We start from the raw sequence: 23,666 nt of genomic DNA on the forward strand, positions 1-23,666 counted from the left end.
TCTCATGTTCAGGCCACTCCCAGGGTATGGAGCTCAGCTGTGAAACTACCCAGCAGCCCATGAGGCTCTCGTGCTTAGGCACCTCCCATGATACAGAGCTCCCGTGGGCAGGTACCATGGCAGGGCTGGGCACACAGGAACCGTGCACATAGCCCTCATTGCAGAGCACCCCAGAACGCCTGTCACGCAGAGCTGACACAGAGCACCTCAGAGCAGGACTTGAACTAACCAACAGCAGCTCCGACAGGTCTCTGACCCTGGGCATCACTCTGTGCAGCCTCCCTCTGCCTGGTCTTCCAGAGACTTCCACTGCAGCCGGGGCACCAGGCCTTTGTCTCCAACCATCCCCCCTCCTCTCCCTGACTCCTGGGTTCCTCTCATTAGGATTAGGTCTTCTTGAAATTGTCTCCCACTCATGGGCCAGATAAAATGATGAGAAAACAAGCCGGAGATGCAGCCCCTTGTCTATCCTGACTCTCAGGAGCCCACACCTGTTCCTTGGAACTGGCCGTTTCAGCGAGGTCCATTTTCTGCAATGTGAGCCACTGAGGGGTGAGGATTGGCTGACCGGAGCAGCCTGTCCCTACCGGCCAGCCCTCCCCAGGTGTGCCTGGGTTGAGGTCAATAGAAACACCGCTCCAGGGAGCAACAGCGCCTGCAGCTGTGCCTGACGCCATATTCTCTGCCCCGTCAGCAGTCTCGGGGCTGTGCTGGTGGGAGGGAGTGAGGGGGCACGGTTTTGTGGGTGGCCCGGTGTGAGAGGGGCTCTGCTGGACTTTCTGCAGGAGTTGCCAGACTGCCACCTGCTAAAGAAGAGGATGGGTCACCCATACCTTCCGCTGGAATTTCTCCGCGGGCAGAGGTGAGGGAGGAACAAAGCAGTGGGGGCCAAGACAGGACGGATATCTCAGGCAGGGAAATGGAAAGTTTTCAGAAGAGCGCCTGGGGCCAGGATCATCCTGGCTGGCCTGCAGGCACCAAGTCAGCCTGCGTGCTTTCGCTGGTGTGGATCCACGGCCCTTCCTCTATGCTTTCAAGTCCTTGTACATATTCAGGTGTTTTACCTGGGAAGGGAGGGAACAGTTCAGCAGCAGCTGGCTGGGGGCTCAGCTCACGTTTACTCACAGACGCCTATGTACGGTCCCCCAGCTTTGCAATGAGGACGCTCCTTGCGGGGGTGGGGGGGGGGCTGCTGGCTGCATGGGAGATAATTCCCTACCTCTGACCAACTTCAGAATTGTTTACCACTGGAGCAAGTGCCCTGATAGGGTTTTCCTCTGTATAACTAGTGGGTTCTGTTTATTTTTTCTGTTTTGTTTCAAGGTAGATTTTATTCCTCATTTATGTATTTATAGATATAAGCATGGAAATAATTCATTCATACAAATACATCTGTGTGAAGGGAAGAACGTTTTTCTGTTTTATTTTTAAATTTTATTTGTGTTTAAAAATTTTGAAATTTAGTATTATTTATTTTTTTAGACAGCAGGTTATTATTAGTTATCTATTTTATACATATACATGTATACAGGTCAATCCCAATCTCCCAACTCATCCCACCACCACCACCCCATGGCTTCCCCCCCTTGGTTTCCATACGTTTGTTCTCTAACCCTGTGTCTCTAATTCTGCCCTGCAAACCCGTTCATCTGTACCAGTTTTCTAGGTTCCACATATATGCATTAATACACAATATTTGTTTTTCTCTTTCTGACTTACTTCTCTCGGTATGACAGTCTCTAGATCCATCCACGTCTCTACAAATGACCCCGTTTCATTCCTTTTTATGGCTGAGTAATATTCCATTTTATATATGTACCACATCTTTATCCATTCGTCTGTCTGTGGGCATTTAGGTTGCTTCCATTACCTGGCTATTGTAAATAGTGCTGCAATGAACATTGTAGTGAATGTGTCTTTTGGATTTATGGTTTTCTCTGGGTATATGCCCAGAAGTGGGATTGCTGGATCATATGGTAATTGTATTTTTAGTTTTTCTAATGAACCTCCATACTGTTCTCCATAGTGACTGTATCAATTGACATGCCCACCAATAGTGGAAGAGGGATCCATGTGTCCACACCCTCCGCAGCATTTGTAGTTTGTAGATTTTCTGATGATGCCCATTCTAACAGGTGTGAGGTGATACCTCATTGAAGTTTTGACTTGCATTTCTCTAATAATTAGTGATGTTGAGCAGCTTTTCATGTGCATCCTGGCCATCTCTGGGTCTCCTTTGAAGAAATGTCTATTTAGATATTCTACCCATTTTTGAAGTGGGTTGTATTTTTTTTAATATTAAGCTGCATGAGCTGTTTATATATATTGGAGATTAAACCTTTGTCCATTGATTCGTTTCCACATATTTCCTCCCATTCTGAGGGTTGCCTTTTTCCATTCCCGTTTTTTAACAAAAGAAAGAAAGAAAGAAAAAGAAGCAGAACACAAATGTCCGTAAAATATGCCTCTTGAAACTGTCGTTTTGAAATATGGAGGTGTTTTGAATTTTTTGGTCGGTATACGACCCCAGGATTTGTTTTCAGGGCAGGTCTCATTTACAGGCCTGCAATTATTTTGAATATCAACTGACCATTAGCGCTGGGATTAAAGCTGCTGTTGTGTGAAACGGCCACAAGGTGGCAGCAGTTCTCCTTTACCAAATCTGGTGACTAGGGCAACAGAGCCTCAATGGAAGTCGTGTTCTAGGTTGTAATTTAGAATGGAATGTGCCAGGAAAAAGACCCTTAAGTTTGTCTCACTATTTCTTGTTCGGTTTTTTTTTCATTTAATTTTTATTTTTTAGCACAGCAAGTTTGATTACAATGTTTGGCTTGTTGTAGGTGTGCAAGATGTGGTTCTTTTACGCATATACATATGTCTGTTCTTCCTGGGATCCTTTTCCATGTACGTTATGACAGAATGTTGACTAATCTTCTCTTGGTATTCCGTAGGTGTTTGGTGTCTATATATTTCACCTGTGTTTGTATATGTCTCTTAACCCCAATATCCTAATGTATCCAATCCTCACACCTTTCCATTGGTGAACCGTAAGTTTGTTTAATGAATCTGCGATTGCCCTTCTCTGTGGAAATATCTTCACTAGTATCAAGTTTTAGGTAACACCTATAAGTGATATCATACGATATGTGTCTTTCTCTTTCTGACTTACTACAAGTCACGTGATTACCTCTAGACTCATCTACGGTGCTGCAAATGGCATTGTGTCCTTTTTTTCCTTGGCTAATATTCTGTCTGTACATGTACCAGTTCTTCTTTGACCACTCATCTGTTGATGGACTTTTTGGTTGCTCCCATGTCATGGCTATTGTAATGCTGCGGCAATGCACATTTGCCTGCCTGTGTCTTTCCAATTCTGTCTTCTTAGGTTATAGGCCCAGGAGTTCGCCTGCTGGATCATATGGTAGCAAAATGTTTACCTTGTACAGGCACCGCCATTCTGTTCTCATTAGTGGCTCTTACCAGGTTACGTCCCACTTAAAGTTGAGGTGATGCTCTTCTCCACAACACCTTCAGCGTTTATTGTTTGGAGTATTTTTGCTGAAGTTTATTCTGACTAGTGTGAGCTGATACCACTTTGTGCTTGGATTTGCATGCGTCTCATAATACCTTGAAATTGAGCTTTCTGGCATGTCCTTTTTTTCTTCAAACTGTGAGTACAGCTTACCTCTTCAAATTGTTTTCGGGAAGTAGGTGTGACATTTAGAAATATTTTGGCCATTACCTCCCTCAAGACATTATGAGGGCAGGTTTCATTCACAGCCCTCCAGTACTGGTGCATATGAAGTGACCCTTAGCACAGGTTTTAAAGCTGCTGTTGCAGGTAACGGCCAGAGGGTGGCAGCATTTCTGCTTTTCCCAATCTGTTAACTAGGGAAACAGACCATCCTGGCAGTGGTGTTCCTCGGTTCTATATTAGAGTGGAATGTGCCCCCAAAAGCTGATGTCTCCTTACTTATGTTTGTTTTAGAAATCGAATTTCTATATATTTTTTTATTGGAGTCATATTCCATTGTGTTCATGGACCACTTCTTCTTTGAGCATTCCTCTGTTGATGGACATTTTCGTAGCTTCCAAGTGTTGGCTATGGTAAATATTGCTGGAGTGCAGGATTGCCAGCATGTGTCTTTTCTTTTTTGTGGTACATGGGCCTCTCACTGCCGTGGGCCCTCCCATTGCAGAGCACAGGCTCCGGACGCACAGGCCCAGCAGCCATAGCTCACGGGAACAGCCGCTCCGCGGCAAGTGGGATCTTCCCGAATCGGGGCATGAACCCATGTCCCCTGCACTGGCAGGCGGACTCTCATCCACTGCGCCACCAGTGAATCCCAGCCTGTCTTTTTGATTCTCATCCCCTCAGGCGAAAGGCCCAGCAGTGGGTATACTTGATTGAATGGTAGCTTAGTATTTATCTTTACAAGGCACGTCATTTTTGTTTTCATGACTGGCTCTTACCATGTCCCACGTTGAAGCAAGGGTAGGCATTTCTCCAAAACCCCTTCAGCATTTATTGTTTGCAGAATTTTTCCTGATGGGCATTCTGACTGCTGTGAGCTGATAGGTTTTTGTCATTTGGATTTACATATCTTTAATTATTCCTAATGTTTAGCATTTTCCCATGCCTTTTTAAATTTCTGGCAGAGAAAAACAGAAAAAAAAAACGGAGAGTACAGTTAAACTCTTGAAATTGTCTTCTTGGATGGTTGCCCTCTTTTGAATGTTCTGGTCAATTTTCAACCCCATGTTTGTTTTTGAGGGCAGGTGTTATTCACAGGCCTGCAATGAGTGTGACTATTTAGTGACCATTAGCAGTGGGTTTAAAGCTGCTGTTGTGGGAAATGGCCACAAGGCGGCAGCGTTTCTCCACTCCCAAGTCTGGTTCCTAGGGCAGCAGAGCCTTTCTGGGACCAATGGAATACAGAAGAAGGCATCACTGAAGTCTAATACAGAATACCATGTCCTGGTGGATGGTAGAATGACCAGTAGGGTCTAGGAATTAGGAACTACTGGATGTATATCCTCGGTGGCTTCACTGATTGTCCTAACATCCTTTACCAGGTCCCCAGCAGCCCACGGGGCTCTCGTGGTCAGGCCCCTCCCAGGATATGGGGCTCACCTGGGCAGGGCCCCAGCAGCCAACGGGGTTCTCATGTTCAGGCCACTCCCAGGTTATGGAGCTCAGCTGTGAAACTACCCAGCAGCCCATGAGGCTCTCGTGCTTAGGCACCTCCCATGATACAGAGCTCCCGTGGGCAGGTACCATGGCAGGGCTGGGCACACAGGAACCGTGCACATAGCCCTCATTGCAGAGCACCCCAGAACGCCTGTCACGCAGAGCTGACACAGAGCACCTCAGAGCAGGACTTGAACTAACCAACAGCAGCTCCGACAGGTCTCTGACCCTGGGCATCACTCTGTGCAGCCTCCCTCTGCCTGGTCTTCCAGAGACTTCCACTGCAGCCGGGGCACCAGGCCTTTGTCTCCAACCATCCCCCCTCCTCTCCCTGACTCCTGGGTTCCTCTCATTAGGATTAGGTCTTCTTGAAATTGTCTCCCACTCATGGGCCAGATAAAATGATGAGAAAACAAGCCGGAGATGCAGCCCCTTGTCTATCCTGACTCTCAGGAGCCCACACCTGTTCCTTGGAACTGGCCGTTTCAGCGAGGTCCATTTTCTGCAATGTGAGCCACTGAGGGGTGAGGATTGGCTGACCGGAGCAGCCTGTCCCTACCGGCCAGCCCTCCCCAGGTGTGCCTGGGTTGAGGTCAATAGAAACACCGCTCCAGGGAGCAACAGCGCCTGCAGCTGTGCCTGACGCCATATTCTCTGCCCCGTCAGCAGTCTCGGGGCTGTGCTGGTGGGAGGGAGTGAGGGGGCACGGTTTTGTGGGTGGCCCGGTGTGAGAGGGGCTCTGCTGGACTTTCTGCAGGAGTTGCCAGACTGCCACCTGCTAAAGAAGAGGATGGGTCACCCATACCTTCCGCTGGAATTTCTCCGCGGGCAGAGGTGAGGGAGGAACAAAGCAGTGGGGGCCAAGACAGGACGGATATCTCAGGCAGGGAAATGGAAAGTTTTCAGAAGAGCGCCTGGGGCCAGGATCATCCTGGCTGGCCTGCAGGCACCAAGTCAGCCTGCGTGCTTTCGCTGGTGTGGATCCACGGCCCTTCCTCTATGCTTTCAAGTCCTTGTACATATTCAGGTGTTTTACCTGGGAAGGGAGGGAACAGTTCAGCAGCAGCTGGCTGGGGGCTCAGTTCACGTTTACTCACAGACGCCTATGTACGGTCCCCCAGCTTTGCAATGAGGACGCTCCTTGCGGGGGTGGGGGGGGCTGCTGGCTGCATGGGAGATAATTCCCTACCTCTGACCAACTTCAGAATTGTTTACCACTGGAGCAAGTACCCTGATAGGGTTTTCCTCTGTATAACTAGTGGGTTCTGTTTATTTTTTCTGTTTTGTTTCAAGGTAGATTTTATTCCTCATTTATGTATTTATAGATATAAGCATGGAAATAATTCATTCATACAAATACATCTGTGTGAAGGGAAGAACGCTTTTCTGTTTTATTTTTAAATTTTATTTGTTTTTAAAAATTTTGAAATTTAATATTATTTATTTTTTTAGACAGCAGGTTATTATTAGTTATCTATTTTATACATATACATGTATACAGGTCAATCCCAATCTCCCAACTCATCCCACCACCACCACCCCATGGCTTCCCCCCCTTGGTTTCCATACGTTTGTTCTCTAACCCTGTGTCTCTAATTCTGCCCTGCAAACCGGTTCATCTGTACCAGTTTTCTAGGTTCCACGTATATGCATTAATACACAATATTTGTTTCTCTCTTTCTGACTTACTTCTCTCGGTATGACAGTCTCTAGATCCATCCACGTCTCTACAAATGACCCCGTTTCATTCCTTTTTATGGCTGAGTAATATTCCATTTTATATATGTACCACATCTTTATTCATTCGTCTGTCTGTGGGCATTTAGGTTGCTTCCATTACCTGGCTATTGTAAATAGTGCTGCAATGAACATTGTGGTGAATGTGTCTTTTGGATTTATGGTTTTCTCTGGGTATATGCCCAGAAGTGGGATTGCTAGATCATATGGTAATTGTATTTTTAGTTTTTCTAATGAACCTCCATACTGTTCTCCATAGTGACTGTATCAATTGACATGCCCACCAATAGTGGAAGAGGGATCCATGTGTCCACACCCTCCGCAGCATTTGTAGTTTGTAGATTTTCTGATGATGCCCATTCTAACAGGTGTTAGGTGATACCTCATTGAAGTTTTGACTTGCATTTCTCTAATAATTAGTGATGTTGAGCAGCTTTTCATGTGCATCCTGGCCATCTCTGGGTCTCCTTTGAAGAAATGTCTATTTAGATATTCTACCCATTTTTGAAGTGGGTTGTATTTTTTTTAATATTAAGCTGCATGAGCTGTTTATATATATTGGAGATTAAACCTTTGTCCATTGATTCGTTTCCACATATTTCCTCCCATTCTGAGGGTTGCCTTTTTCCATTCCCGTTTTTTAACAAAAGAAAGAAAGAAAGAAAAAGAGGCAGAACACAAATGTCCGTAAAATATGCCTCTTGAAACTGTCGTTTTGAAATATGGAGGTGTTTTGAATTTTTTGGTCGGTATACGACCCCAGGATTTGTTTTCAGGGCAGGTCTCATTTACAGGCCTGCAATTATTTTGAATATCAACTGACCATTAGCGCTGGGATTAAAGCTGCTGTTGTGTGAAACGGCCACAAGGTGGCAGCAGTTCTCCTTTACCAAATCTGGTGACTAGGGCAACAGAGCCTCAATGGAAGTCGTGTTCTAGGTTGTAATTTAGAATGGAATGTGCCAGGAAAAAGACCCTTAAGTTTGTCTCACTATTTCTTGTTCGGTTTTTTTTTCATTTAATTTTTATTTTTTATCACAGCAAGTTTGATTACAATGTTTGGCTTGTTGTAGGTGTGCAAGATGTGGTTCTTTTACGCATATACATATGTCTGTTCTTCCTGGGATCCTTTTCCATGTACGTTATGACAGAATGTTGACTAATCTTCTCTTGGTATTCCGTAGGTGTTTGGTGTCTATATATTTCAACTGTGTTTGTATATGTCTCTTAACCCCAATATCCTAATGTATCCAATCCTCACACCTTTCCATTGGTGAACCATAAGTTTGTTTAATGAATCTGCGATTGCCCTTCTCTGTGGAAATATCTTCACTAGTATCAAGTTTTAGGTAACACCTATAAGTGATATCATACGATATGTGTCTTTCTCTTTCTGACTTACTACAAGTCACGTGATTACCTCTAGACTCATCTACGGTGCTGCAAATGGCATTGTGTCCTTTTTTTCCTTGGCTAATATTCTGTCTGTACATGTACCAGTTCTTCTTTGACCACTCATCTGTTGATGGACTTTTTGGTTGCTCCCATGTCATGGCTATTGTAATGCTGCGGCAATGCACATTTGCCTGCCTGTGTCTTTCCAATTCTGTCTTCTTAGGTTATAGGCCCAGGAGTTCGCCTGCTGGATCATATGGTAGCAAAATGTTTACCTTGTACAGGCACCGCCATTCTGTTCTCATTAGTGGCTCTTACCAGGTTACGTCCCACTTAAAGTTGAGGTGATGCTCTTCTCCACAACACCTTCAGCGTTTATTGTTTGGAGTATTTTTGCTGAAGTTTATTCTGACTAGTGTGAGCTGATACCACTTTGTGCTTGGATTTGCATGCATCTCATAATACCTTGAAATTGAGCTTTCTGGCATGTCCTTTTTTTCTTCAAACTGTGAGTACAGCTTACCTCTTCAAATTGTTTTCGGGAAGTAGGTGTGACATTTAGAAATATTTTGGCCATTACCTCCCTCAAGACATTATGAGGGCAGGTTTCATTCACAGCCCTCCAGTACTGGTGCATATGAAGTGACCCTTAGCACAGGTTTTAAAGCTGCTGTTGCAGGTAACGGCCAGAGGGTGGCAGCATTTCTGCTTTTCCCAATCTGTTAACTAGGGAAACAGACCATCCTGGCAGTGGTGTTCCTCGGTTATATATTAGAGTGGAATGTGCCCCCAAAAGCTGATGTCTCCTTACTTATGTTTGTTTTAGAAATTGAATTTCTATATATTTTTTTATTGGAGTCATATTCCATTGTGTTCATGGACCACTTCTTCTTTGAGCATTCCTCTGTTGATGGACATTTTTGTAGCTTCCAAGTGTTGGCTATGGTAAATATTGCTGGAGTGCAGGATTGCCAGCATGTGTCTTTTCTTTTTTGTGGTACATGGGCCTCTCACTGCCGTGGGCCCTCCCATTGCAGAGCACAGGCTCTGGACGCACAGGCCCAGCAGCCATAGCTCACGGGAACAGCCGCTCCGCGGCATGTGGGATCTTCCCGAATCGGGGCATGAACCCATGTCCCCTGCACTGGCAGGCGGACTCTCATCCACTGCGCCACCAGTGAATCCCAGCCTGTCTTTTTGATTCTCATCCCCTCAGGCGAAAGGCCCAGCAGTGGGTATACTTGATTGAATGGTAGCTTAGTATTTATCTTTACAAGGCACGACATTTTTGTTTTCATGACTGGCTCTTACCATGTCCCACGTTGAAGCAAGGGTAGGCATTTCTCCAAAACCCCTTCAGCATTTATTGTTTGCAGAATTTTTCCTGATGGGCATTCTGACTGCTGTGAGCTGAGAGGTTTTTGTCATTTGGATTTACATATCTTTAATTATTCCTAATGTTTAGCATTTTCCCATGCCTTTTTAAATTTCTGGCAGAGAAAAACAGAAAAAAAAAACGGAGAGTACAGTTAAACTCTTGAAATTGTCTTCTTGGATGGTTGCCCTCTTTTGAATGTTCTGGTCAATTTTCAACCCCATGTTTGTTTTTGAGGGCAGGTGTTATTCACAGGCCTGCAATGAGTGTGACTATTTAGTGACCATTAGCAGTGGGTTTAAAGCTGCTGTTGTGGGAAATGGCCACAAGGCGGCAGCGTTTCTCCACTCCCAAGTCTGGTTCCTAGGGCAGCAGAGCCTTTCTGGGACCAATGGAATACAGAAGAAGGCATCATTGAAGTCTAATACAGAATACCATGTCCTGGTGGATGGTAGAATGACCAGTAGGGTCTAGGAATTAGGAACTACTGGATGTATATCCTCGGTGGCTTCACTGACTGTCCTAACATCCTTTACCAGGTCCCCAGCAGCCCACGGGGCTCTCGTGGTCAGGCCCCTCCCAGGATATGGGGCTCACCTGGGCAGGGCCCCAGCAGCCAACGGGGTTCTCATGTTCAGGCCACTCCCAGGTTATGGAGCTCAGCTGTGAAACTACCCAGCAGCCCATGAGGCTCTCGTGCTTAGGCACCTCCCATGATACAGAGCTCCCGTGGGCAGGTACCATGGCAGGGCTGGGCACACAGGAACCGTGCACATAGCCCTCATTGCAGAGCACCCCAGAACGCCTGTCACGCAGAGCTGACACAGAGCACCTCAGAGCAGGACTTGAACTAACCAACAGCAGCTCCGACAGGTCTCTGACCCTGGGCATCACTCTGTGCAGCCTCCCTCTGCCTGGTCTTCCAGAGACTTCCACTGCAGCCGGGGCACCAGGCCTTTGTCTCCAACCATCCCCCCTCCTCTCCCTGACTCCTGGGTTCCTCTCATTAGGATTAGGTCTTCTTGAAATTGTCTCCCACTCATGGGCCAGATAAAATGATGAGAAAACAAGCCGGAGATGCAGCCCCTTGTCTATCCTGACTCTCAGGAGCCCACACCTGTTCCTTGGAACTGGCCGTTTCAGCGAGGTCCATTTTCTGCAATGTGAGCCACTGAGGGGTGAGGATTGGCTGACCGGAGCAGCCTGTCCCTACCGGCCAGCCCTCCCCAGGTGTGCCTGGGTTGAGGTCAATAGAAACACCGCTCCAGGGAGCAACAGCGCCTGCAGCTGTGCCTGACGCCATATTCTCTGCCCCGTCAGCAGTCTCGGGGCTGTGCTGGTGGGAGGGAGTGAGGGGGCACGGTTTTGTGGGTGGCCCGGTGTGAGAGGGGCTCTGCTGGACTTTCTGCAGGAGTTGCCAGACTGCCACCTGCTAAAGAAGAGGATGGGTCACCCATACCTTCCGCTGGAATTTCTCCGTGGGCAGAGGTGAGGGAGGAACAAAGCAGTGGGGGCCAAGACAGGACGGATATCTCAGGCAGGGAAATGGAAAGTTTTCAGAAGAGCGCCTGGGGCCAGGATCATCCTGGCTGGCCTGCAGGCACCAAGTCAGCCTGCATGCTTTCGCTGGTGTGGATCCACGGCCCTTCCTCTATGCTTTCAAGTCCTTGTACATATTCAGGTGTTTTACCTGGGAAGGGAGGGAACAGTTCAGCAGCAGCTGGCTGGGGGCTCAGCTCACGTTTACTCACAGACGCCTATGTACGGTCCCCCAGCTTTGCAATGAGGACGCTCCTTGCGGGGGTGGGGGGGGGCTGCTGGCTGCATGGGAGATAATTCCCTACCTCTGACCAACTTCAGAATTGTTTACCACTGGAGCAAGTACCCTGATAGGGTTTTCCTCTGTATAACTAGTGGGTTCTGTTTATTTTTTCTGTTTTGTTTCAAGGTAGATTTTATTCCTCATTTATGTATTTATAGATATAAGCATGGAAATAATTCATTCATACAAATACATCTGTGTGAAGGGAAGAACGTTTTTCTGTTTTATTTTTAAATTTTATTTGTTTTTAAAAATTTTGAAATTTAATATTATTTATTTTTTTAGACAGCAGGTGATTATTAGTTATCTATATTATACATATACATGTATACAGGTCAATCCCAATCTCCCAACTCATCCCACCACCACCACCCCATGGCTTCCACCCCTTTGTTTCCATACGTTTGTTCTCTAACCCTGTGTCTCTAATTCTGCCCTGCAAACCGGTTCATCTGTACCTGTTTTCTAGGTTCCACATATATGCATTAATACACAATATTTGTTTTTCTCTTTCTGACTTACTTCTCTCGGTATGACAGTCTCTAGATCCATCCACGTCTCTACAAATGACCCTGTTTCATTCCTTTTTATGGCTGAGTAATATTCCATTTTATATATGTACCACATCTTTATCCATTCGTCTGTCTGTGGGCATTTAGGTTGCTTCCATTACCTGGCTATTGTAAATAGTGCTGCAATGAACATTGTGGTGAATGTGTCTTTTGGATTTATGGTTTTCTCTGGGTATATGCCCAGAAGTGGGATTGCTGGATCATATGGTAATTGTATTTTTAGTTTTTCTAATGAACCTCCATACTGTTCTCCATAGTGACTGTATCAATTGACATGCCCACCTATAGTGGAAGAGGGATCCATGTGTCCACACCCTCCGCAGCATTTGTAGTTTGTCGATTTTCTGATGATGCCCATTCTAACAGGTGTGAGGTGATACCTCATTGAAGTTTTGACTTGCATTTCTCTAATAATTAGTGATGTTGAGCAGCTTTTCATGTGCATCCTGGCCATCTCTGGGTCTCCTTTGAAGAAATGTCTATTTAGATATTCTACCCATTTTTGAAGTGGGTTGTATTTTTTTTAATATTAAGCTGCATGAGCTGTTTATATATATTGGAGATTAAACCTTTGTCCATTGATTCGTTTCCACATATTTCCTCCCATTCTGAGGGTTGCCTTTTTCCATTCCCGTTTTTTAACAAAAGAAAGAAAGAAAGAAAAAGAAGCAGAACACAAATGTCCGTAAAATATGCCTCTTGAAACTGTCGTTTTGAAATATGGAGGTGTTTTGAATTTTTTGGTCGGTATACGACCCCAGGATTTGTTTTCAGGGCAGGTCTCATTTACAGGCCTGCAATTATTTTGAATATCAACTGACCATTAGCGCTGGGATTAAAGCTGCTGTTGTGTGAAACGGCCACAAGGTGGCAGCAGTTCTCCTTTACCAAATCTGGTGACTAGGGCAACAGAGCCTCAATGGAAGTCGTGTTCTAGGTTGTAATTTAGAATGGAATGTGCCAGGAAAAAGACCCTTAAGTTTGTCTCACTATTTCTTGTTGGGTTTTTTTTTCATTTAATTTTTATTTTTTAGCACAGCAAGTTTGATTACAATGTTTGGCTTGTTGTAGGTGTGCAAGATGTGGTTCTTTTACGCATATACATATGTCTGTTCTTCCTGGGATCCTTTTCCATGTACGTTATGACAGAATGTTGACTAATCTTCTCTTGGTATTCCGTAGGTGTTTGGTGTCTATATATTTCACCTGTGTTTGTATATGTCTCTTAACCCCAATATCCTAATGTATCCAATCCTCACACCTTTCCATTGGTGAACCGTAAGTTTGTTTAATGAATCTGCGATTGCCCTTCTCTGTGGAAATATCTTCACTAGTATCAAGTTTTAGGTAACACCTATAAGTGATATCATACGATATGTGTCTTTCTCTTTCTGACTTACTACAAGTCACGTGATTACCTCTAGACTCATCTACGGTGCTGCAAATGGCATTGTGTCCTTTTTTTCCTTGGCTAATATTCTGTCTGTACATGTACCAGTTCTTCTTTGACCACTCATCTGTTGATGGACTTTTTGGTTGCTCCCATGTCATGGCTATTGTAATGCTGCGGCAATGCACATTTGCCTGCCTGTGTCTTTCCAATTCTGTCTTCTTAGGTTATAGGCCCAGGAGTTCGCCTGCTGGATCATATGGTAGCAAAATGTTTACCTTGTACAGGCACCGCCATTCTGTTCTCATTAGTGGCTCTTACCAGGTTACGTCCCACTTAAAGTTGAGGTGATGCTCTTCTCCACAACACCTTCAGCGTTTATTGTTTGGAGTATTTTTGCTGAAGTTTATTCTGACTAGTGTGAGCTGATACCACTTTGTGCTTGGATTTGCATGCGTCTCATAATACCTTGAAATTGAGCTTTCTGGCATGTCCTTTTTTTCTTCAAACTGTGAGTACAGCTTACCTCTTCAAATTGTTTTCGGGAAGTAGGTGTGACATTTAGAAATATTTTGGCCATTACCTCCCTCAAGACATTATGAGGGCAGGTTTCATTCACAGCCCTCCAGTACTGGTGCATATGAAGTGACCCTTAGCACAGGTTTTAAAGCTGCTGTTGCAGGTAACGGCCAGAGGGTGGCAGCATTTCTGCTTTTCCCAATCTGTTAACTAGGGAAACAGACCATCCTGGCAGTGGTGTTCCTTGGTTCTATATTAGAGTGGAATGTGCCCCCAAAAGCTGATGTCTCCTTACTTATGTTTGTTTTAGAAATCGAATTTCTCTATATTTTTTTATTGGAGTCATATTCCATTGTGTTCATGGACCACTTCTTCTTTGAGCATTCCTCTGTTGATGGACATTTTCGTAGCTTCCAAGTGTTGGCTATGGTAAATATTGCTGGAGTGCAGGATTGCCAGCATGTGTCTTTTCTTTTTTGTGGTACATGGGCCTCTCACTGCCGTGGGCCCTCCCATTGCAGAGCACAGGCTCCGGACGCACAGGCCCAGCAGCCATAGCTCACGGGAACAGCCGCTCCGCGGCATGTGGGATCTTCCCGAATCGGGGCATGAACCCATGTCCCCTGCACTGGCAGGCGGACTCTCATCCACTGCGCCACCAGTGAATCCCAGCCTGTCTTTTTGATTCTCATCCCCTCAGGCGAAAGGCCCAGCAGTGGGTATACTTGATTGAATGGTAGCTCAGTATTTATCTTTACAAGGCACGTCATTTTTGTTTTCATGACTGGCTCTTACCATGTCCCACGTTGAAGCAAGGGTAGGCATTTCTCCAAAACCCCTTCAGCATTTATTGTTTGCAGAATTTTTCCTGATGGGCATTCTGACTGCTGTGAGCTGATAGGTTTTTGTCATTTGGATTTACATATCGTTAATTATTCCTAATGTTTAGCATTTTCCCATGCCTTTTTAAATTTCTGGCAGAGAAAAACAGAAAAAAAAAACGGAGAGTACAGTTAAACTCTTGAAATTGTCTTCTTGGATGGTTGCCCTCTTTTGAATGTTCTGGTCAATTTTCGACCCCATGTTTGTTTTTGAGGGCAGGTGTTATTCACAGGCCTGCAATGAGTGTGACTATTTAGTGACCATTAGCAGTGGGTTTAAAGCTGCTGTTGTGGGAAATGGCCACAAGGCGGCAGCGTTTCTCCACTCCCAAGTCTGGTTCCTAGGGCAGCAGAGCCTTTCTGGGACCAATGGAATACAGAAGAAGGCATCATTGAAGTCTAATACAGAATACCATGTCCTGGTGGATGGTAGAATGACCAGTAGGGTCTAGGAATTAGGAACTACTGGATGTATATCCTCGGTGGCTTCACTGACTGTCCTAACATCCTTTACCAGGTCCCCAGCAGCCCACGGGGCTCTCGTGGTCAGGCCCCTCCCAGGATATGGGGCTCAGCTGGGCAGGGCCCCAGCAGCCAACGGGGTTCTCATGTTCAGGCCACTCCCAGGGTATGGAGCTCAGCTGTGAAACTACCCAGCAGCCCATGAGGCTCTCGTGCTTAGGCACCTCCCATGATACAGAGCTCCCGTGGGCAGGTACCATGGCAGGGCTGGGCACACAGGAACCGTGCACATAGCCCTCATTGCAGAGCACCCCAGAACGCCTGTCACGCAGAGCTGACACAGAGCACCTCAGAGCAGGACTTGAACTAACCAACAGCAGCTCCGACAGGTCTCTGACCCTGGGCATCACTCTGTGCAGCCTCCCTCTGCCTGGTCTTCCAGAGACTTCCACTGCAGCCGGGGCACCAGGCCTTTGTCTCCAACCATCCCCCCTCCTCTCCCTGACACCTGGGTTCCTCTCGTTAGGATTAGGTCTTCTTGAAATTGTCTCCCACTCATGGGCCAGATAAAATGATGAGAAAACAAGCCGGAGATGCAGCCCCTCTTCTATCCTGACTCTCAGGAGCCCACACCTGTTCCTTGGAACTGGCCGTTTCAGCGAGGTCCATTTTCTGCAATGTGAGCCACTGAGGGGTGAGGATTGGCTGACCGGAGCAGCCTGTCCCTACCGGCCAGCCCTCCCCAGGTGTGCCTGGGTTGAGGTCAATAGAAACACCGCTCCAGGGAGCAACAGCGCCTGCAGCTGTGCCTGACGCCATATTCTCTGCCCCGTCAGCAGTCTCGGGGCTGTGCTGGTGGGAGGGAGTGAGGGGGCACGGTTTTGTGGGTGGCCCGGTGTGAGAGGGGCTCTGCTGGACTTTCTGCAGGAGTTGCCAGACTGCCACCTGCTAAAGAAGAGGATGGGTCACCCATACCTTCCGCTGGAATTTCTCCGCGGGCAGAGGTGGGGGAGGAACAAAGCAGTGGGGGCCAAGACAGGACGGATATCTCAGGCAGGGAAATGGAAAGTTTTCAGAAGAGCGCCTGGGGCCAGGATCATCCTGGCTGGCCTGCAGGCACCAAGTCAGCCTGCGTGCTTTCGCTGGTGTGGATCCACGGCCCTTCCTCTATGCTTTCAAGTCCTTGTACATATTCAGGTGTTTTACCTGGGAAGGGAGGGAACAGTTCAGCAGCAGCTGGCTGGGGGCTCAGCTCACGTTTACTCACAGACGCCTATGTACGGTCCCCCAGCTTTGCAATGAGGACGCTCCTTGCGGGGGTGGGGGGGGGGCTGCTGGCTGCATGGGAGATAATTCTCCACCTCTGACCAACTTCAGAATTGTTTACCACTGGAGCAAGTACCCTGATAGGGTTTTCCTCTGTATAACTAGTGGGTTCTGTTTATTTTTTCTGTTTTGTTTCAAGGTAGATTTTATTCCTCATTTATGTATTTATAGATATAAGCATGGAAATAATTCATTCATACAAATACATCTGTGTGAAGGGAAGAACGCTTTTCTGTTTTATTTTTAAATTTTATTTGTTTTTAAAAATTTTGAAATTTAATATTATTTATTTTTTTAGACAGCAGGTTATTATTAGTTATCTATTTTATACATATACATGTATACAGGTCAATCCCAATCTCCCAACTCATCCCACCACCACCACCCCATGGCTTCCCCCCCTTGGTTTCCATACGTTTGTTCTCTAACCCTGTGTCTCTAATTCTGCCCTGCAAACCGGTTCATCTGTACCAGTTTTCTAGGTTCCACGTATATGCATTAATACACAATATTTGTTTTTCTCTTTCTGACTTACTTCTCTCGGTATGACAGTCTCTAGATCCATCCACGTCTCTACAAATGACCCCGTTTCATTCCTTTTTATAGCTGAGTAATATTCCATTTTATATATGTACCACATCTTTATCCATTCGTCTGTCTGTGGGCATTTAGGTTGCTTCCATTACCTGGCTATTGTAAATAGTGCTGCAATGAACATTGTGGTGAATGTGTCTTTTGGATTTATGGTTTTCTCTGGGTATATGCCCAGAAGTGGGATTGCTGGATCATATGGTAATTGTATTTTTAGTTTTTCTAATGAACCTCCATACTGTTCTCCATAGTGACTGTATCAATTGACATGCCCACCAATAGTGGAAGAGGGATCCATGTGTCCACACCCTCCGCAGCATTTGTAGTTTGTCGATTTTCTGATGATGCCCATTCTAACAGGTGTGAGGTGATACCTCATTGAAGTTTTGACTTGCATTTCTCTAATAATTAGTGATGTTCAGCAGCTTTTCATGTGCATCCTGGCCATCACTGGGTCTCCTTTGAAGAAATGTCTATTTAGATATTCTACCCATTTTTGAAGTGGGTTGTATTTTTTTTTAATATTAAGCTGCATGAGCTGTTTATATATATTGGAGATTAAACCTTTGTCCATTGATTCGTTTCCACATATTTCCTCCCATTCTGAGGGTTGCCTTTTTCCATTCCCGTTTTTTAACAAAAGAAAGAAAGAAAGAAAAAGAGGCAGAACACAAATGTCCGTAAAATATGCCTCTTGAAACTGTCGTTTTGAAATATGGAGGTGTTTTGAATTTTTTGGTCGGTATACGACCCCAGGATTTGTTTTCAGGGCAGGTCTCATTTACAGGCCTGCAATTATTTTGAATATCAACTGACCATTAGCGCTGGGATTAAAGCTGCTGTTGTGTGAAACGGCCACAAGGTGGCAGCAGTTCTCCTTTACCAAATCTGGTGACTAGGGCAACAGAGCCTCAATGGAAGTCGTGTTCTAGGTTGTAATTTAGAATGGAATGTGCCAGGAAAAAGACCCTTAAGTTTGTCTCACTATTTCTTGTTCGGTTTTTTTTTCATTTAATTTTTATTTTTTAGCACAGCAAGTTTGATTACAATGTTTGGCTTGTTGTAGGTGTGCAAGATGTGGTTCTTTTACGCATATACATATGTCTGTTCTTCCTGGGATCCTTTTCCATGTACGTTATGACAGAATGTTGACTAATCTTCTCTTGGTATTCCGTAGGTGTTTGGTGTCTATATATTTCACCTGTGTTTGTATATGTCTCTTAACCCCAATATCCTAATGTATCCAATCCTCACACCTTTCCATTGGTGAACCATAAGTTTGTTTAATGAATCTGCGATTGCCCTTCTCTGTGGAAATATCTTCACTAGTATCAAGTTTTAGGTAACACCTATAAGTGATATCATACGATATGTGTCTTTCTCTTTCTGACTTACTACAAGTCACGTGATTACCTCTAGACTCATCTACGGTGCTGCAAATGGCATTGTGTCCTTTTTTTCCTTGGCTAATATTCTGTCTGTACATGTACCAGTTCTTCTTTGACCACTCATCTGTTGATGGACTTTTTGGTTGCTCCCATGTCATGGCTATTGTAATGCTGCGGCAATGCACATTTGCCTGCCTGTGTCTTTCCAATTCTGTCTTCTTAGGTTATAGGCCCAGGAGTTCGCCTGCTGGATCATATGGTAGCAAAATGTTTACCTTGTACAGGCACCGCCATTCTGTTCTCATTAGTGGCTCTTACCAGGTTACGTCCCACTTAAAGTTGAGGTGATGCTCTTCTCCACAACACCTTCAGCGTTTATTGTTTGGAGTATTTTTGCTGAAGTTTATTCTGACTAGTGTGAGCTGATACCACTTTGTGCTTGGATTTGCATGCATCTCATAATACCTTGAAATTGAGCTTTCTGGCATGTCCTTTTTTTCTTCAAACTGTGAGTACAGCTTACCTCTTCAAATTGTTTTCGGGAAGTAGGTGTGACATTTAGAAATATTTTGGCCATTACCTCCCTCAAGACATTATGAGGGCAGGTTTCATTCACAGCCCTCCAGTACTGGTGCATATGAAGTGACCCTTAGCACAGGTTTTAAAGCTGCTGTTGCAGGTAACGGCCAGAGGGTGGCAGCATTTCTGCTTTTCCCAATCTGTTAACTAGGGAAACAGACCATCCTGGCAGTGGTGTTCCTCGGTTCTATATTAGAGTGGAATGTGCCCCCAAAAGCTGATGTCTCCTTACTTATGTTTGTTTTAGAAATTGAATTTCTATATATTTTTTTATTGGAGTCATATTCCATTGTGTTCATGGACCACTTCTTCTTTGAGCATTCCTCTGTTGATGGACATTTTCGTAGCTTCCAAGTGTTGGCTATGGTAAATATTGCTGGAGTGCAGGATTGCCAGCATGTGTCTTTTCTTTTTTGTGGTACATGGGCCTCTCACTGCCGTGGGCCCTCCCATTGCAGAGCACAGGCTCCGGACGCACAGGCCCAGCAGCCATAGCTCACGGGAACAGCCGCTCCGCGGCATGTGGGATCTTCCCGAATCGGGGCATGAACCCATGTCCCCTGCACTGGCAGGCGGACTCTCATCCACTGCGCCACCAGTGAATCCCAGCCTGTCTTTTTGATTCTCATCCCCTCAGGCGAAAGGCCCAGCAGTGGGTATACTTGATTGAATGGTAGCTCAGTGTTTATCTTTACAAGGCACGTCATTTTTGTTTTCATGACTGGCTCTTACCATGTCCCACGTTGAAGCAAGGGTAGGCATTTCTCCAAAACCCCTTCAGCATTTATTGTTTGCAGAATTTTTCCTGATGGGCATTCTGACTGCTGTGAGCTGATAGGTTTTTGTCATTTGGATTTACATATCTTTAATTATTCCTAATGTTTAGCATTTTCCCATGCCCTTTTAAATTTCTGGCAGAGAAAAACAGAATAAAAAACGGAGAGTACAGTTAAACTCTTGAAATTGTCTTCTTGGATGGTTGCCCTCTTTTGAATGTTCTGGTCAATTTTCGACCCCATGTTTGTTTTTGAGGGCAGGTGTTATTCACAGGCCTGCAATGAGTGTGACTATTTAGTGACCATTAGCAGTGGGTTTAAAGCTGCTGTTGTGGGAAATGGCCACAAGGCGGCAGCGTTTCTCCACTCCCAAGTCTGGTTCCTAGGGCAGCAGAGCCTTTCTGGGACCAATGGAATACAGAAGAAGGCATCATTGAAGTCTAATACAGAATACCATGTCCTGGTGGATGGTAGAATGACCAGTAGGGTCTAGGAATTAGGAACTACTGGATGTATATCCTCGGTGGCTTCACTGACTGTCCTAACATCCTTTACCAGGTCCCCAGCAGCCCACGGGGCTCTCGTGGTCAGGCCCCTCCCAGGATATGGGGCTCAGCTGGGCAGGGCCCCAGCAGCCAACGGGGTTCTCATGTTCAGGCCACTCCCAGGGTATGGAGCTCAGCTGTGAAACTACCCAGCAGCCCATGAGGCTCTCGTGCTTAGGCACCTCCCATGATACAGAGCTCCCGTGGGCAGGTACCATGGCAGGGCTGGGCACACAGGAACCGTGCACATAGCCCTCATTGCAGAGCACCCCAGAACGCCTGTCACGCAGAGCTGACACAGAGCACCTCAGAGCAGGACTTGAACTAACCAACAGCAGCTCCGACAGGTCTCTGACCCTGGGCATCACTCTGTGCAGCCTCCCTCTGCCTGGTCTTCCAGAGACTTCCACTGCAGCCGGGGCACCAGGCCTTTGTCTCCAACCATCCCCCCTCCTCTCCCTGACACCTGGGTTCCTCTCGTTAGGATTAGGTCTTCTTGAAATTGTCTCCCACTCATGGGCCAGATAAAATGATGAGAAAACAAGCCGGAGATGCAGCCCCTCTTCTATCCTGACTCTCAGGAGCCCACACCTGTTCCTTGGAACTGGCCGTTTCAGCGAGGTCCATTTTCTGCAATGTGAGCCACTGAGGGGTGAGGATTGGCTGACCGGAGCAGCCTGTCCCTACCGGCCAGCCCTCCCCAGGTGTGCCTGGGTTGAGGTCAATAGAAACACCGCTCCAGGGAGCAACAGCGCCTGCAGCTGTGCCTGACGCCATATTCTCTGCCCCGTCAGCAGTCTCGGGGCTGTGCTGGTGGGAGGGAGTGAGGGGGCACGGTTTTGTGGGTGGCCCGGTGTGAGAGGGGCTCTGCTGGACTTTCTGCAGGAGTTGCCAGACTGCCACCTGCTAAAGAAGAGGATGGGTCACCCATACCTTCCGCTGGAATTTCTCCGCGGGCAGAGGTGGGGGAGGAACAAAGCAGTGGGGGCCAAGACAGGACGGATATCTCAGGCAGGGAAATGGAAAGTTTTCAGAAGAGCGCCTGGGGCCAGGATCATCCTGGCTGGCCTGCAGGCACCAAGTCAGCCTGCGTGCTTTCGCTGGTGTGGATCCACGGCCCTTCCTCTATGCTTTCAAGTCCTTGTACATATTCAGGTGTTTTACCTGGGAAGGGAGGGAACAGTTCAGCAGCAGCTGGCTGGGGGCTCAGCTCACGTTTACTCACAGACGCCTATGTACGGTCCCCCAGCTTTGCAATGAGGACGCTCCTTGCGGGGGTGGGGGGGGGGCTGCTGGCTGCATGGGAGATAATTCTCCACCTCTGACCAACTTCAGAATTGTTTACCACTGGAGCAAGTACCCTGATAGGGTTTTCCTCTGTATAACTAGTGGGTTCTGTTTATTTTTTCTGTTTTGTTTCAAGGTAGATTTTATTCCTCATTTATGTATTTATAGATATAAGCATGGAAATAATTCATTCATACAAATACATCTGTGTGAAGGGAAGAACGCTTTTCTGTTTTATTTTTAAATTTTATTTGTTTTTAAAAATTTTGAAATTTAATATTATTTATTTTTTTAGACAGCAGGTTATTATTAGTTATCTATTTTATACATATACATGTATACAGGTCAATCCCAATCTCCCAACTCATCCCACCACCACCACCCCATGGCTTCCCCCCCTTGGTTTCCATACGTTTGTTCTCTAACCCTGTGTCTCTAATTCTGCCCTGCAAACCGGTTCATCTGTACCAGTTTTCTAGGTTCCACGTATATGCATTAATACACAATATTTGTTTTTCTCTTTCTGACTTACTTCTCTCGGTATGACAGTCTCTAGATCCATCCACGTCTCTACAAATGACCCCGTTTCATTCCTTTTTATAGCTGAGTAATATTCCATTTTATATATGTACCACATCTTTATCCATTCGTCTGTCTGTGGGCATTTAGGTTGCTTCCATTACCTGGCTATTGTAAATAGTGCTGCAATGAACATTGTGGTGAATGTGTCTTTTGGATTTATGGTTTTCTCTGGGTATATGCCCAGAAGTGGGATTGCTGGATCATATGGTAATTGTATTTTTAGTTTTTCTAATGAACCTCCATACTGTTCTCCATAGTGACTGTATCAATTGACATGCCCACCAATAGTGGAAGAGGGATCCATGTGTCCACACCCTCCGCAGCATTTGTAGTTTGTCGATTTTCTGATGATGCCCATTCTAACAGGTGTGAGGTGATACCTCATTGAAGTTTTGACTTGCATTTCTCTAATAATTAGTGATGTTCAGCAGCTTTTCATGTGCATCCTGGCCATCACTGGGTCTCCTTTGAAGAAATGTCTATTTAGATATTCTACCCATTTTTGAAGTGGGTTGTATTTTTTTTTAATATTAAGCTGCATGAGCTGTTTATATATATTGGAGATTAAACCTTTGTCCATTGATTCGTTTCCACATATTTCCTCCCATTCTGAGGGTTGCCTTTTTCCATTCCCGTTTTTTAACAAAAGAAAGAAAGAAAGAAAAAGAGGCAGAACACAAATGTCCGTAAAATATGCCTCTTGAAACTGTCGTTTTGAAATATGGAGGTGTTTTGAATTTTTTGGTCGGTATACGACCCCAGGATTTGTTTTCAGGGCAGGTCTCATTTACAGGCCTGCAATTATTTTGAATATCAACTGACCATTAGCGCTGGGATTAAAGCTGCTGTTGTGTGAAACGGCCACAAGGTGGCAGCAGTTCTCCTTTACCAAATCTGGTGACTAGGGCAACAGAGCCTCAATGGAAGTCGTGTTCTAGGTTGTAATTTAGAATGGAATGTGCCAGGAAAAAGACCCTTAAGTTTGTCTCACTATTTCTTGTTCGGTTTTTTTTTCATTTAATTTTTATTTTTTAGCACAGCAAGTTTGATTACAATGTTTGGCTTGTTGTAGGTGTGCAAGATGTGGTTCTTTTACGCATATACATATGTCTGTTCTTCCTGGGATCCTTTTCCATGTACGTTATGACAGAATGTTGACTAATCTTCTCTTGGTATTCCGTAGGTGTTTGGTGTCTATATATTTCACCTGTGTTTGTATATGTCTCTTAACCCCAATATCCTAATGTA

This window comes from Mesoplodon mirus, assembly GCF_964341445.2.
Source record: "Mesoplodon mirus genome assembly, chromosome: 4".
In the NCBI taxonomy this organism is placed as follows: Eukaryota; Metazoa; Chordata; class Mammalia; order Artiodactyla; family Ziphiidae; genus Mesoplodon; species Mesoplodon mirus.